The following is a 16,162-nucleotide window of genomic DNA, read 5'->3' as shown; positions in this document are numbered from 1 at the left end:
TTTGGACTACAACACCCATAAACCCTAGCCAGCCGTAGTCAATGGTGAAGGATCATTGGAGACGTAGTACAAAACATGTGGAGAGCCAAAGGTGGCAGACCCCTCCCTGCTCTATAGGCTTTGAATGGTACAGACGTATGTTTCAAACACTTTATTTAAATTTGCCACAATAGGGTTGGGATATACTGTTGAAATGTAAAGGGGAGTTTCTGCATCCAAATAGAATATTTTCTGTTGAGAACAATCTAAGCGAGCAGTGTTGGAATGGCATAGACTAATAGTGTCAGGATTCATAATGTAATAGGAGATACTGGCCTAACTCCAGTTCTTTAATCCTTTGCACAATCTCTGATTTATAGTGCGTGGCACGCTTTGGGGCTCCAGCCCACCAATAAAATGAGTTTGGGATAAATGCCTATGGGGTCAAGGGTTTTCCCTACAACATAAAAGGGACTCCCTCCTTGGGATTCATCTCTCCCAACAGTGTCAGGATTTGATGAAGTGTTAGGAGTATTCCTGTTTACTAGATTGTTTCTCTTGCTCAATTATCAGTGTCCAGTACTGTAAAAACATTGATCTTCCTGCCATTCCCAGCAACCTTTTTGTTCTTTCTTTGGTTTTCAGCATGCAAGATGGTTGCTCTTCCTCTAATGTTATAGTGAACGGACCCATGTTTTTACCTCCTGATTTTTTTTTTTAATATTTTTATTTAAATCCCCAAATCTTACATTTTTCACGAATGTAAATTAAATGTTAAAAAAAACAATATCAGGACTACATTTGGCCCCCAGCTTGCTTTGAACCAATCCGACCCCACTATGTCAAAGTGTACGACAAATAATGCAAGGATGTTTGAATGTTCTCTCTGCAGCTCCTATAACCTGCAAACCCTCAAAACTTGGTATGTTGAAAAGTTGGGGGGCGTGGGGAGGGAGGGGTGGAGGGATGGGATTAAAAGATAAAAATACTGACATTTATGTTTGCTTAGTGTATGGTTGGCAGGGTTTGCTTTTGCACCCTACCTTATATTTATAATGTTAATAAAAACAAATTAAAAAAAAAATATCCCTATCCCATTCTTACTATCTGTATTTAAAAAAATTCTATATCGTAGGTGAATTTCTTGGCGATTTTAATATTATGCACTGAAAATGTGTATGGTGAATAGTCTGCAATGAAATCACTGGGTATCGCAGCCAAACAACTTGCAACCACATTACGCATTTAAACTGTCATTGGTTTAGTACTGCAACATCTGCTCTTCCTTTTCTTTTTAGCTCTTACTTTGACATACTATTTTCCAAGTCAGTTCCCTGAGATGCACCACAGCCACTGTCCTATTTGTCACTAGTAGTACACAGGGCTACCTTTAATCTCAATGTTAAATTTGACACACGGCCCGCCCCTTTTCACACCCCTCAGGATTTGATGGTGGTCTGCGAAACCCGGGGAGCTCTGCGAGAACATGGCTACGTTTTCTGTCAGCAACGAGCTGCCGCTCATTGTCATGGTTAAGGGGCAGTCTGTTGGAGATTTCTTTCAAGACATTGAGGATATACCCATAACCATGGTTAATCTGGAAATGGCTACCTGGGACGACAATGTTGTTCTGGAGCATCCACTGGCAATGGAGTCCAGACGACCAGCCCCAAAGTGGGCTCTGAAGACAACTAGGAGTCCATGGTTATGCTGAATGATGCAGTTAGGATGTCAAAGAGCGCCCCTTCCCTCAGGGTGGTGACTATCAATATTTATCGTTTGCTGTTCAAATCAAATCAGTTTGAAAACCCGGGGGATCATGATAATAGCCTAAGAAGCGATTTATTATTCCGATACTTAAAAAAGGAGATTGCATGAATCTAGTAAATTACCACCCCATTGAGCTCCTAAACGCTCCTGGCAAGATCCTAGCGAAACTTTTAATATGCGATTTTAGCAAATGGCTCAATGAACAAAACCTAATCGATGTATATCAATCCTGATTTGTTCCAGGAATTGGAACTGGATTAAATTTGATCATAATGTTTGCCATTAAAGCTTGCTTAATACAATCAAAACAACCGGTTTATTTAGCCCTAATCGATTTCAAACAGGCATTTGATTCTCGATCCATTTTACGGAACAAATGATCTAATTTTAATTGTCCCAAGTACATTCACTTTTTAATTTCCCAGTTTTAGTCTAATACCAGTATTAAAATTAAACTTACTTTGGATGGCCTCTTATCCAACTTGATTTAAAACTAATGCAGGCCTAAAACAAGGTTGTCCATTAGCGTGAATACTTTTTAACTTTTATATTCGCAAATTTTTTAATGTTTTAAATCAAGTTCACTTATTCTCTCTGCGACTTGGTAAACATTACATTCCTTACCCGTTATATGCTGACGACCTTGTTCTTTTTGACAAAACCCCAATTGACCTGCAGAGAAAGATCACGGCACTATCTTCATTCGCCTAGGCTAATAATTTAGAAATTAATATTCTAAAATCGAATATTTTAATATTCCAATAGTCACATAAGAAAGCCCCTTATAAATTTGATTGGAAATTAGCGAAACACTCTTATTAAAATAACGCAATATAAATATCTCGGAATGAATATCAACCCAGATCTCTCTGACAAACCGTATGAAGAAGACCTCATCCTCAAAATGCGAGTTTTGGCCACTCAGGCAAATGCTTTACAGTAAAAACATGGATAGTTTTCGCTATTACCTGGGCGCATGTTCTATTTACAAAAAGCTGTCCCTATAATCACTTATGGCAGCCAAACTAAAATCATGTCTAAACCAATCAATTGGGATACTCTAGAAGGTATCTTCTGGAAAACCATCCTACCAGTTCCTACTACTATCCCAATAGCATTTATTTGTTACAAATTTGGGCTGACATCTTTGAATGCAGTCATGTCATGGGCTATGCTAGCACTGTATAGGAAATGCCTATTATCATCAGATCTTTCAAGAAATGTATTTCTAGTTCTTAAATATATGCTTGAAAGCGAACAGTTAACTCCCATCACAAAATGGCAAAAAGCGTGTGATGACATACTTCGGCTTGCTGACATTTCTATCAATCTTCTAATAGAACAGCCCCAGAAGGCTAAGCTTAATTTATATAGGTATGATTGGATCCTTACCTCAGAAAAATGCAAAACATATTCCGCTTTCAGATCTGGGAAATTCTCAATTAAGGCTCTCAATGTAATCCCCACCTACATTCAAATATTTCCTGATTAGGGGTGTCACGGTATTAGTTTTATGACGGTACAATAACCTTCTTGCCAAATGACGGTATATCATGGTTATCGCGGTATAGCAGGTGGAGTTAACTAATCTTAACAAATATTTTCTAAAAGGTCATAAATTGTCAGATTTATCATCACAAACAAAACCAGGCACCCAGGGCCAGAATTGGGCTTTTCAACATACTTTCCACTGAAATGCCACCCCTTGCTTCCACCAAACACAAACACACGTGTGGAGAGGAGAGGCGGAGGGGAGCCCTGCTGCGACTGGCAAAGCAAACTGAATAGCTTTTCTTAAGTGGTCATTTTGGCTTTTAGCCCCTCCACTGGCTACTGGTGAAGATGAACATGTTGCTATCTTGATAACCTGCATGCCACAGATCAATGGAGTCTGATGGTAGTATACGCTTGTGCGCATACACAAACACGCACACATGCACTCTCTTTACATTACAGCCTTCAGTTTACTTGCGGGCCAAAAGGTGTTCAGTTATCACGGACATGTCACACTTTGGCATGGCAGCAGAGAATACCCACAGAGATGAGTACATTTTGCACTGTGACTTATATGTAAATTCAATGATGGAACCAGGGAAATCCCCCATTGTCATATGTTTAGAAAACATCCATTATAAATATATAAACCCCAAACCGCCAACCCAAAGTAAACACTTTTCCTTCTTGGCACTGTATTTATTCTTCCTATTGCTAACATATTGATTTAGTGTCGGGCACGTGTGGTTTATGGAATGGCATTAAAAACTGCTCCAACTGAAACTACTTGGCAGACGGCACATCCAACAGTGCAAGACCAAGACTGCGCAGCACTTGCTTACTGCAGCCTTTCCAAATCACATTGAAAAGCACACTTAACGGTATGAATGGTATACCAGTATAAACAATGTGACGGTTATTATTATTCAATTAAGTGGTTCACGGTATCTTTAACGGTATACCGTTACATCCCTATTCCTGATAGGTCTTATGCAGACACATTCTTGCGATTTAGACTGCATTTACTGCCCACCAAAATGAAAATGGCACTTTACAGTAAAGACAAGTCACTAAGCACCATATGTAGAGTCTGTAATTCTGCCGATACTAATGAGTCAACATACCATCGTGTTACTGAATGTACAAATCTTGCCAATCTAAGAGAAAGATGCTTCTTTAAACACTTTAAAGATAGATATCTGCTAACTAAAGATCAAATGTGGACCGAAGTCTTTAACGCATCGAGCAAATCTTTGATCATTCATACAATATCCTTCTTTGCACGATTGAATCTGGGACCTCAAAGTCAAGTTGTTTCCTGCTGATTGAGTGTAGATCGACTTTCTGCCCATCACCCCATTTTAAAAGTTTTTTGATGCATCATCTGGTTTTACTACTTAGTACATTTAGGATGATCACATGTACTTTTATTGCTATTCAACCTCAGAATCTGAATAGGTAGTACAGACCTGAATATCGGAATAATCAAGTGTTTGTTATTGTTATCACATATAGGAATGTTTAAATCAAAAAGCAAGTAACTAACGTAATTGTATATTAACTGTATATTTAATTCGTATGTTATGTCTAATTGAAAAAGTTGATTTATCAACTAAAACAATTTATTAATAAAAAATAATAGCCTATGTAAGGACTGTATTTCACTAATTGAGGCAGATATTGTTAAAGACCATATCAATATATATATATATTTTTTTATTACTTGTATATAATCAAAAATCAGATTTTTACAAGAACTGGTTCCACTCGAAGCGAATCCCCTTTGCATTGCGGATAGTTTTACAGTAGTATGAACCACAGTCTCAAGTTTCTATAAGTGAGGAATCGACGTCCGTGCTAATTTTTATCTTTTCGATTGCAAATTCCAGAAGTTTGGCGGCTGCCGTGTGCCATCGAGTCTTTTCGCCGTTGATAATGCGGTTCCACCAGATGTCTTCATTACCCGCAAATGAGGTGGCTGTCAGAGAACTGAAGTAGGCGATTCTGGGTTGGTGCAAAGCAGGGCAGCACATCAGAAGATGCCTTACCGATTCAGTCTGTTCAGAATTTTGGCAAAGTCTGCAGGTTTTTTCCTTTGATCCGGTTCTGATCGCTAGAATTTCTTGCGTCGGTAACACGTTCAAACGGGCTTTCAAAAAGGTTCTCATAAGAGATTTACTGGGGTATCTTTTACAGTAAGCCATTGGTTCTTTCAGCTTATTTGTATTCATAGGCAGGTGGACTAGAAGTTTGTTAGAAGTCGCTTTATCAATGGTGGTGATCCAGTCCCAACAATCCAGTTTGGTTTTAATCCTGGTTGGGTTGTTCATCAGTTCTTCTTCCGTACAGGCAATTAAGTGGAGTTTTTGTTTTTGTTCCATGGCCCACTTATTCATAAAGCGGTTATTGCCTTTTCCAATTTCTTCAGCTATCATGTGATAGATTTTCAGGCTATCTGGATGGATGACTTTCCTATATAGCTGTAGAGTACTGTGGTCCACCACTGCTTTCAGGGATATGAGGCCAAGTTCTCGTCTGATCGGCGCTACCGGTGTAGAATTAGGTAGTCCTAGAACTGCTCTCCAAATTAAACCTTCAAGTCTTAACCAGAGATGTGAGGGAATTGAGGGTGTGGCGTCCATGCCATACGTCAGAGAAGGAATGATTTTTGCCTTGTAGAAACTGATCGCTGGTTGAAGTGAAAATTTGCCATATTTTCGATCAACTGCTCTTAGAATATTTATTGTGTTTGCTGTTCAGATGAAATTGAACCTCACTAATGGAGACTGATAGCGTTAAAGACAATACGAACACATCAGTTCTCCCCCGGGTTGATACCCTGGCTATTCAGGGTTTTACAGTCATAATGGCGGAAGCGTGTTGAAAACTTTTACAGATGGTGACATGGGCATGAATTTGCTGATCCTCACCAGGATGTTCACAAATGTTTGGAAATATCTTATGACGATAACTCGCTATGTAAAATATGTTGCATGTTGCTCCCTAAACGCCGTGTAGAAATGATGTGGCTGATGCAACCGCTAACTCGGCTAAGGGTTGGGGAAAGGGACTGAGCAATGCAGGACTAATACTCTGTGGACTATAAAAGCGGTGAATAATCCCGTTTTGAAAGTGGAGCAGTTTAGACGGAGGTGTCTGTGTGTTCTAAGCACCATTGAAAAAGTGGATCGCGAGTGGAGGGGTATAAAGGTATATCTATATCAATACGACAGACAAGCGGGCATGCCGACCCGTAAACTGACCTACAAAGATTGAGAATATAGATATTTTTCATGTATATGTTTACTCGCGGGAAATAAAAAATGTGTGCCTATGGAATGACAATATGCACGCTCATCAAAGCAGTGAAAGAAAGTGCGTCTATGAAGTAATTGTGCATATTGCAGAATTTATAGACCTCGGGATCACCGTGCGGCAGCTGACAAATCCAAACTATTTATTGCAAATACAATTTGAATTAAAACTGATGTTTTAAATGTTTATACAAATATGTTGTTTATAAAACCTAGTTGTGTCTCTGTGTTCAGCAGTTATGGGGTGGACATGTCCAGGCATGAACCTGTCGGAAATATAGTATGACGAAGGGGTGTTGGTAGTTATAGAGGGTTAAGGAGTTTTATCGTAAACTGTGAGCTGCTGTACAGATAAAACTATGTCGTACATATAATGGCTAGTTAAACTAGTAGCAATTTGCTTCTGCCGACCAAAGATTGCTCAAATCATCATGAATAACTTAGAATATCTAGGGATGGGGGGAACCTTTCAGTAATTGGCATCCCCAAATAGTGAGAAAAACCTGTCCAGACTATAGCATGGTGTGGGGTCTGTTCTCCCTGTGGTGGAGCAAGGTCCTATGTCCCAAATGAGAGGCATGGGTTCAGGAAGTCTGTAGGCAGGGACTGTTAAAAACAAAGATATTCTCCCATATCTTCTCAGCATCTTTGTGCGCTTTCTTTGCAGAAAAAAGATACCAAGCCGGTAGTATGCGCACTGATGAAATATTTGTAAAACAATATATCCTAAAAAATAAAAAAACATTTGAAACCATGAATGAAATATAGTCCTAGTTTGTGTCTTAACTTACACAGTGTGATTAAAACCATAGAATCTGCTTTTGTGACTCATATTGGGTTATTGTTCGCGCCACAGCAGGGTGTTGCATGTGTGAATAGAATTACTTTTCAAAGAATGTAACGGGTGCCGCTATTGGAACTAGCAGCATTAGCCGTGGCTTTGCATACCTTGGAACCCACGAATAAGTAACTCGCCCTGTTGAGGAAATAACAACATAGTTTACTTTTCAAAACCATGCATACAGCGGAGGGTGTTCCAAATCTTCCTATTAGTTCCACGACGTGTTGCACTCTTGATTTTAACCATCAAGCGCGTAAAAAATAAAGACTGAGCAAGAAAAAAGTTGGTACTGGGAAGGCGGATATAAATAGCACCGTGGGCTGTGGCATTGGAATTCCTGACCAGCCTCAGAGACCGGACAAGACCGCGCTTCCCCTTCCCCTTCCCCCTCAGCAGACAGTTCACTTTGTGTTCATTTTTTAAAAAAAGGACATAGAAACAATTGAGGAAAGCAACCAGGTGGCAGACTCTTTCCAGTCGTGCCTGAGAGGAATTTAACAACATTACAATATGCACTTTAAATGCTGTGTTTGTGTTGTTATCGTTTAAGGTCACGCATTTAAAATGGGTGCATTGTTTTTTCGTTCTCTGTTTAGACAACATGGAATGTTCATAAAGATGGGGAGGCATAAGCCACACCGCTCTCTTTTTCTTATCAGTCCCACAGAGGGTTGCATTAAATCCTAATTTACGCTGGCCAACTGCACCCAGGCTTTCAAAAACACACTTTGCACATTCATTGTACACATTTTAAGCTATTTTTGTACCGGCGACGTAACAACTTTCGTTCTATTCAATAACTATGAGCTATGCGAATGACGCAAGTGAACCATGATTTTCATTGTGTGCTTGTAGTCCTTTTTTGAACACATGAAATGTCCTTCTGTAAAATGCTTAACACTGTACAAATACGCAAATAACCGTTTTAAACAGCATTTCCAGGTTGTGGTTGTGCAGCCTACTTGGCTTGGAGTTCAGCAGATTGTGTTATTAACGACCCTTCTTTTGGGGGTGGGGGGGGCATTCTTTTGGACTTCTCTTGTGGTGCGCCTAGTGATTAACCTTAGTGCACAGTGCTCTGTGTGCAACAGTATAGGGTGTGCTGCTACTATATACATGTCTAAATGGTGCAAGTATGCATTGTTTGAAGGGAACTACTCTGATGTTGATTTCGTCTTATTTGCAGACAGTTGTAATTATGACTGAAATGTTTCAAAATACTTTATGCACAGCAGCATTTACCACCAAATCACCTCTTGCCTCTCCAGCATGTAAAGGTGAAGGTTTGGAGTGAAAAAGAGAGGGAGGGATTTGCCCCTGATCATACAGCCTATCTAACCAGGGGTGCCCGATCAGAGTTCCAAATCCCGACAAGTCGGATGCAGTTTTTCAACTCGCTGCAGCAGATAAAAGTCGAGGCCATGATTTCAAGGAATACGACGCTTCAAACACATGCATCTTTATGGTTTTGCCAGAGGGGCGCTCTGGAGAGTGCATGACATAAGATTCTATTAGCAAGCAGAGATTTGAAACACGCTAAGCAATCTGCAATAATCATTATTATTGGTTATCGGGCTAATGCAGTTCCTGGTTGACTCTGAATGCATATAGACCAAGGTTTGATCATGGTGGTCTCCTCTTCAAGTGGGTGAATGCCTATTACGTTTGCTGGACCGCGCAATTAACTGCTTCTGTGGAGAAACTACGCCTTCCTGTGTGCTTTCTTCTTATAGATTTATTTAATTAATTGCTGGTCTGTTTCCGTTTTACCTGAGCGAAAAAACAGTTGACAATCTAAATTGTGCTTTCCATCAGCTAAAAATAAATTGTCTGTTGGTATTCACCGAGGTCTTTACAGGTACATCTTTGTTAAAGATATAACAACTGGCACGGAACTAAGTTGAGCATTTCATACTTTGAGATTCCATTTGTCCAGCTTCATAAAATCAATATTCAATTGAGGCTTGTAACTTTGATAACACACAGCTTCTTTTATCATTCATAATTGATCATTTTTTCTTCACATGAAGAGATTGTGTAGATTTTTATATGATCAATTTGTGACAGAATTCACGGTTGGAGATCTGGTCAACAACTAGAGGCCATATCTAGCGTCTAAGTAAGCAAAGTGTCGTACGGCAGGCAAATTGATGCTAGTGTTGTGGGGCCTTTTGATTTGTGAAATAATATTCCTTGCGCTGGCACCTGTGAGGCAGGGCAAATGAGGTAGTTGAAATGTGCAACATATAAGTGTTGGTGGAAAAATGTCATTTAATGCAGTTTTTGATGTATTAGGGAGTTGTAGATTTTTTACAGAGGCATTCATGTTTTAGGTGTACCACCTGTGATGTATTTATTAAATGTATTGATGGTTTTACAGCACCCACTGCAAATAGAGTTACATCGTGTGTGTGCATGTGGGTGTAACTTTGCTGATGCAAGCAGGCGTACAGATGAGATTCGTACCAGGCCTCTCTACGCACTAAAACCTAGCAAATACGACCACTTTTATCTTGCTGTACGTATTTATTCATGCACTACTGTAGAGCAGAGGACAAGTGACTTAACAGAAACCAGAACATAATGGTTATCGGTGTCACCGGAGAGCACCTGAAATAAACACACTCACAACATGGTGTGCTCATCGGGTCTCTTCCCTGTGCCGGGGCAGGGGGGAGACCCCTTTTAGTCGCAAGGTGACGTAGGCAGTCAACTGACATTGGTGACGTCCTATATCACAACAGTTACCTACTTACATCATAGGATTTCAATTCCGGGATGTCATGAAGTGCCTGACTAATATACTGCCTCTAAGTCACACATTTGCTGTTTAGAAACTGGTTTCAAATGTGGTCGGAATTTAGAAGGTGGCTGAATGCAAAAGGTGGACTGGTGAAGAGCATGCAAATTAAGCTCTTTGTATGAAAGCTTCCTTTAGTCACAGCCCACAGCGTTGTGAGAGTGCAATATGTTTGTATGGCACATGGTGTGCTTTTTAGAGATAACTACCAATAAGTAACCATTCTCTGAATGGGTTCTGTAGTAAACAGACATGATGAGACTCATCAATTGTTGAAAATCAATGGTCCTGTAGGTCGCTGTTCCGATTCAGTTATCGCTTGATGTGCTTTGCACTCTGAAGTAAACTGCACTGAGAATGGGCATGTGTGGCTGGCTGACATAGCCCGGAGCAGAGTGGGACCTTCTGTGCTCTCCCCACCTGTCGCCTCACCCTGTCGTGGTGCAGTTTGTAGCGGTGAAAATATCTCAAACTGTGCATCCTAAGGCCTTCATGTGGTTTTCGAGGACCTCGAGTTTTGTTCTCGTGTCGAGACTGGTCCTTCTACGACCACATTGATGTTTTGCCGGTTTCAGGCAACAGTCTCATGTGTGAACAGGCTGAAATCCGGGGAAAGGAATGGGGTGTCCAAATGTCATGTAGCCAGTAATGACTGGAGGGGTCCTAACAGGTCACTCACTCACTATGCAAAATTTGGTGCATGTTGCTGGAACAGTGTGGAATTGTATGAGAAACATAGAAACCCACAAACTAAACAATTTGTCACTTTTATACATATAGATTGATCAGGCTGAGGCCTACTGGAGGGGAGCTGGGTTAATAATGGATTAATAATTGGTTTGGATTGTGTAGAATTGTGGCGTATAGCAGGCATTTCCTAATAGCCGCAACATTATCTGATAGCTGTTCAAAGTCGACATGGATTGTTTTCTCCATAAACGCTCGCGTTGCAGGATCCCTTTTGAAAATGTCAAGTGTTGTGGTGGTAAGTAAGATGCAAGTCTTTCAGAACACTGCCGGGCACAGACTCATCTGCAAATATTTTACCTAAATTACTCCCCCCAAGCCCCTCCGGTCAGAAGCAAAGAGCATATTGACATTGTTGCCAGGGCTGTTTGCTAGGCCCGTTACTGAGCCTGCATTGTGGGGCCGAGCAATCTTTCCAGCTTCTGAGCTCGAGTGGTGTAGATAAAATGCGAGCAGATGACGAGGCGGATATAGAAAGGAATGAGCCTTGCCTGGGGAGAATTAGAAGGAAGCTCCTCTGTGCAGCAGACTTGGGTGAGCTGAATTCCTGTTTCCAGAGCTGAAGGGAAGTAGTCATTTAGCATTTGCTTTTATATTCGCATTCTGGCATTCGTTTCAGAAGTGCAATTTGCACTTGTTTTAACTTCTGTTTATTAGATCAAGGTTGCCGTTGAAAAGAGCAACCATACACTCTGGTAATGTATTGTCTCACAGCGACATATCCTGCCTAGGCATTAAAGCTATTTAGTCCATATACTTGTATCTGCTATGTGTGATGAAGGTTCAACAAAGTACAAACGAGTCCTGCATGGTTCAAACAAGGTTTATTCATTTGGTCAGGATGGGTTTGCGATTAAGGCCTAATTAATAAAAATTGGTCGTTTCCACAACAAAATGGGGATATTCTTCCCCCAAAAATAATCTAAGCAAACTGTTAGAATGGGGTAAAATATGAACTGTCTAAAATGCCTAATTTAGGGATATTACACTGTAAACAATTCCCCTAATATGAAAGCAGGTCATCCTGTTGCAACTCTGATACCGCAGACAATCTTTGCGCGCTGACTTGGTTTTCTATGAGAGCATGCAGGACATGCAGTCGTAGGTGGGGTGGGAGGGGTATGGGAGCAGAGAGGAGCAAAGCGAGCAAAAAAAGGCAGAAAGATTTACAATCGGTACAAGAGCTAACCCCGCCCGCTGCTCCCTTTCTAACCAGTAACCATGCCGATGGAGTAGGAAGATGGTACCTGAACACATGAAGCGGGAGACAGGCGTCGGCTTTTACAACACTTGCACGACCTCTTACCCCTCTCGTGCGCCCACTCTTCCCGCAGTCAGGGCCCGATTCTCATCATGGCGCAGTGAGCGTGCAGGGCCGGTCTTTGCATCAGGCAGTGCAGGCGGCTGCCTGAGGTGCCAGGCTCTGGGTGGGGGTCGCCAGTCTGACTTCAAACACACGATTGTCATCATTTAAATTATTGTAAAAAAGTACATACAGTACACAAAAAACAAAGTGAAACCTTTTTAATCAACAGACTCTCCAATTCCTGCAGTCAGCAGCAGTACATTCAAAGCCAGACCCCTGTGGGGTCTTTACAAGCCCTTGCGGCCGGGCCTTAAAAGCAACATGTGTTGCTTATCAGTTCCCAGGCTGAAACTTGGTTGATCACACGTGCATCCTCCTCAGCGCATGTGCTGTACAGACAGTGCTTTAAGTGGGCCATGGCCTGCCGGGCTGGGCCCCGGCAGTCTCCAAAAAGTGAGGCTGAGCCGGGGCCCTCCGGTCCCACCACTTGACGGTGGGACAATGCATGAGCCTGCCGTCATCAAGGCAGGCAGCTGTGACTGACAGAAGTCCAGGGCAGTCACGGCTTCGCTCAAACGAGTTTGCGCGAAGCTGGGGGTGGCTGGTACTTGTGTTAGCCACAGCTCAGCGTCCCCACCCACCATTAACACCCCTTTGTCTCCACTCCCTGTTGTGCCATTTCCAGCATAGAGCTGAGAGTAACAGGCACAACAGGAGTGGAGACAAAAGGGTGTTAATGATTGACCCATAAGCCCCTTAACGGGACTGAAAAGGTGCCCAGGCTTCTATGCCACAGCTTGGTTGGGACAGACGCCAGGGGAAGCAGGACAACCAGGGGGTGTTGGCGCTCGGCAGGAGAGGGAAAAAACGCAGGGGGAGGGGGGCAGTGATAGAGACAGATGTCAGAATAAGTACAGGAAGGAAGGAAGGAAGGAATTAATTAATTAATTTTAGGGGCCGTTATAGCATTTGCATAAACAGAACAGAGCTGAGAACGGATGCAGAGAACTACTTTGGCCTATCAGTGGAACACAAACACACACACCTCCCCTGCTCCCACCCTCTCTTCCTCAAACGCTCATAACCATCTCTTATTTCTTACACAACATGCCCTGCGAGCAGGCATCACGGCCTTCACACCAGAGGACACACCAGTGCATTTAACGACAGAACCCTTTGTAAACTTTTCTGTTTGCTTGTTGGGGTGGTAGTGCGCTTTTGAAGCCAACATCTGCCACCTGTCACCTTACCCTGTCGGCATCACACCCACGTTCAGGCGCTGGGCTCTGCATCCATGCCCTGGCTGCATTGGGCAATGGCAGTGGTATACAAACTTTTTTATGTCAAGCCCCCTGAGAAAAAAGTTGTTGGTAGGCCCCCCTTCCCGAATGCAAGGACTGCTTGTATTTTATATTAAAAGCAGTCAACTTTCTCTCTTTTTAAAAAGCCTCACACTCAACAGTGCAATTAAATGCTTTGCCCAGGACCACACGTTTGGGTTGTACCAGCAGTGTTGCAGTATGCGCTTAGTTGTGTAGACGAGACCACCCCTGTTCATTTTGACATCCTCTTCTTTAGGCCACGCCTTCAAATTGTAGGCCACGCCCACCAGGCAAGCCATGCCTCCAAATGAGGAACCCCCCTCAATTTCTTACCCCACTTAAAGCACTGTGTACAGAGTTGGGGCAGAATGATTGGGCTGGTAGGATACAGACGGCACTTGCAAAGTTGTGCTTAAGTGATTAGTATCTCGGGTACATGCAACTCTTCGTGCCAGTGTGGGACACACGGTCCGGATGCAAAGAGGTGATGTGCCTGTGTTTGCAATATTGTATCTCTGCATCTTGCTCTGTGAGGCCAGTGCTGTGCAGGTGGGTGTGGGGCAGTGGTGCAACGACCATGAAGTCGGAGCGTAACACAGTAATATGAGTCACTCATATCATAGGCTGTATGTATTATTAATACAAAGGCGTTAATTTGTCACTGTAATGGAGCACTACAAAGCCCCTTCATTAAATGAGTAACCGCCTTTAATGTACATTTTACTCGCATACTAAGAAATACCGAAATACCCTACTTTTAAAATGATGGTCGCCACTTTAACACAGACATGAAAAGCTTTCTTTGCTGTGCTCCGGGTGTAGCACAAGTTCAGCAATTTATATACATCAAGTATAATAACCTAAAATAGCTTCTTTTTAATATTAATATTGTTCAACGATATAAACACTATAGAGGAAAGAGCATTCGGAATGTAGTATTACAATGTAATACCACAAAGTAAGGTTGGGGTTGCGGACGACAGAAGCATCAATCTATATATTAAAAGTCCACCATTTACGTTTCCACCTCGCCATCCATGGTGTCAATGAAACAATGCAACCAATTGAAAATTAATGACTGCAGGCTAAATGGGCCATGCAGAGAACTGATACAGCACCCACATATGCTTATATATTTTGCAGGCCGTCCTCACTTCCCAAGCACTCTGCAATGTGTCACAAAGGTGCCCACAGGCCAGGCTTCCCAGTAACGCTGGTGTTTGCTAAAAGACTGCACAGGGTACGCACAGACACAAAGCTGCATCCATCATTGTGTTGCGCCCAGTCACAAACCGAGGCGCACAGAGGCACTGGAGAAGCACCAGATCAGACACAAATGAGAGGGAGGGGATAATGGAGGGGCACAGGCACTGGTTAGACCACCCACCCATGTCGCCCTCTCCAACCGCCTACCTTGAGTGAATCAAGCAGAGCCCAGGCAAATAGCCCTGATCAGCTTCAGTGATACAGATCTGACACCTGGAATCATATGCAAAACGCATCAAACGTCATGACCCCTCCCCCTTACTTTAGTAAGACATTTCAGACTTCAGCGATTTCCCCCCCTCTTCCATTCATCTTGTATGATAAGGCGAACAGAACAATAGACGGACAGGACAGGACACAGACAATAAATGGTGCTAGCGGCTGCACAGTTAAGAAATGCCCGGCGATTACTAATATAAAACATTTCATTGTTAGCACATGCATTCGTATGAATACTTTTTTTAGGCAGATGAAAGAGGAGGGGTGTTCGTATTTGCATGTCAGGGGTAGTGATTGGAAGGGTAGGGACAGGAGACTGTTCATTCTCAGAGCAGTGATTAAGTGTGTGGTTTCTTTGGTTTCAGATGTGAAGGAGAGAGTTAACTGATTGTAACATTGAAGCCACACTAGAATAGTCTCATTAGAATGTGTAAAGAAGTTAGATGCCCCCACACAAGTAAGTTTGCCCCTCCCCATCGTTTCTGAAGTTAGCACCTCTGCCAACATTTTGGGGGGCGCCACCCATGCTACCTGTCTGGGGTGCAGTCTGGTCCAAGACCGGCCCTGTGAGCGTGCTACATAGCACGACTCACTGCGCCATTTCTTGGTGCCCAGGCACCACTGCTATTCTCACGTGGGCCTGGGCGTCTTCTTAAAGCATGAATGAAAACAGTCGGATTGTAGAATCTCTGCAGCACTTTCGTTAAATAATGAGGGAATCGTTATTTAACGAAAATGCTGCAGAGATGAAAACAAAAATGCATGTGCTGTTTGGGTGTGCAGATGGTGAGAAGTGGGTCCTTCACTGCATTTTTTTATCTTTGTTTGCAGAAGAGTGCATACTGTCATCCAAAGTAGAACCATGGGTGGCATTATGCACTCTTCTGCAAACAAAGATAAACAAATGCAGTGCAGGACCCACCACCTGTTGCCACCTGCACACCCAAACAGCCATGTGCTTCTTGTAGCACTCCTCATGTACGTGTGCTTCTTGTGGCACTCCTCCTGTACGACACCAATTTGGTAATATACTTCGGCGCCAATTGCAGGCAGTTCCGAAACTGGAGGAGCGCCATAAGAATACCCATGCAAAAGGAGAGATAA

The 16,162-nt window shown here is 42.5% G+C and overlaps 1 protein-coding gene across 4 annotated transcripts in view; it reads left to right on the top strand.

Moving 5' to 3' along the window:
- Positions 1 to 16,162, top strand: part of TANC1 (tetratricopeptide repeat, ankyrin repeat and coiled-coil containing 1) — a 2,406,012-nt gene that overhangs the window by 425,355 nt on the left and 1,964,495 nt on the right. The gene's annotated exons all lie outside the window — the stretch shown is intronic.

Source organism: Ambystoma mexicanum, chromosome 9 (assembly GCF_040938575.1).
Source record: "Ambystoma mexicanum isolate Mex_15411 chromosome 9, UKY_AmexF1_1, whole genome shotgun sequence".
NCBI lineage: Eukaryota > Metazoa > Chordata > Amphibia > Caudata > Ambystomatidae > Ambystoma > Ambystoma mexicanum.
Note: the sequence above shows the minus strand (reverse complement) of the source record. Positions and strands in the feature narration are given on the sequence as shown.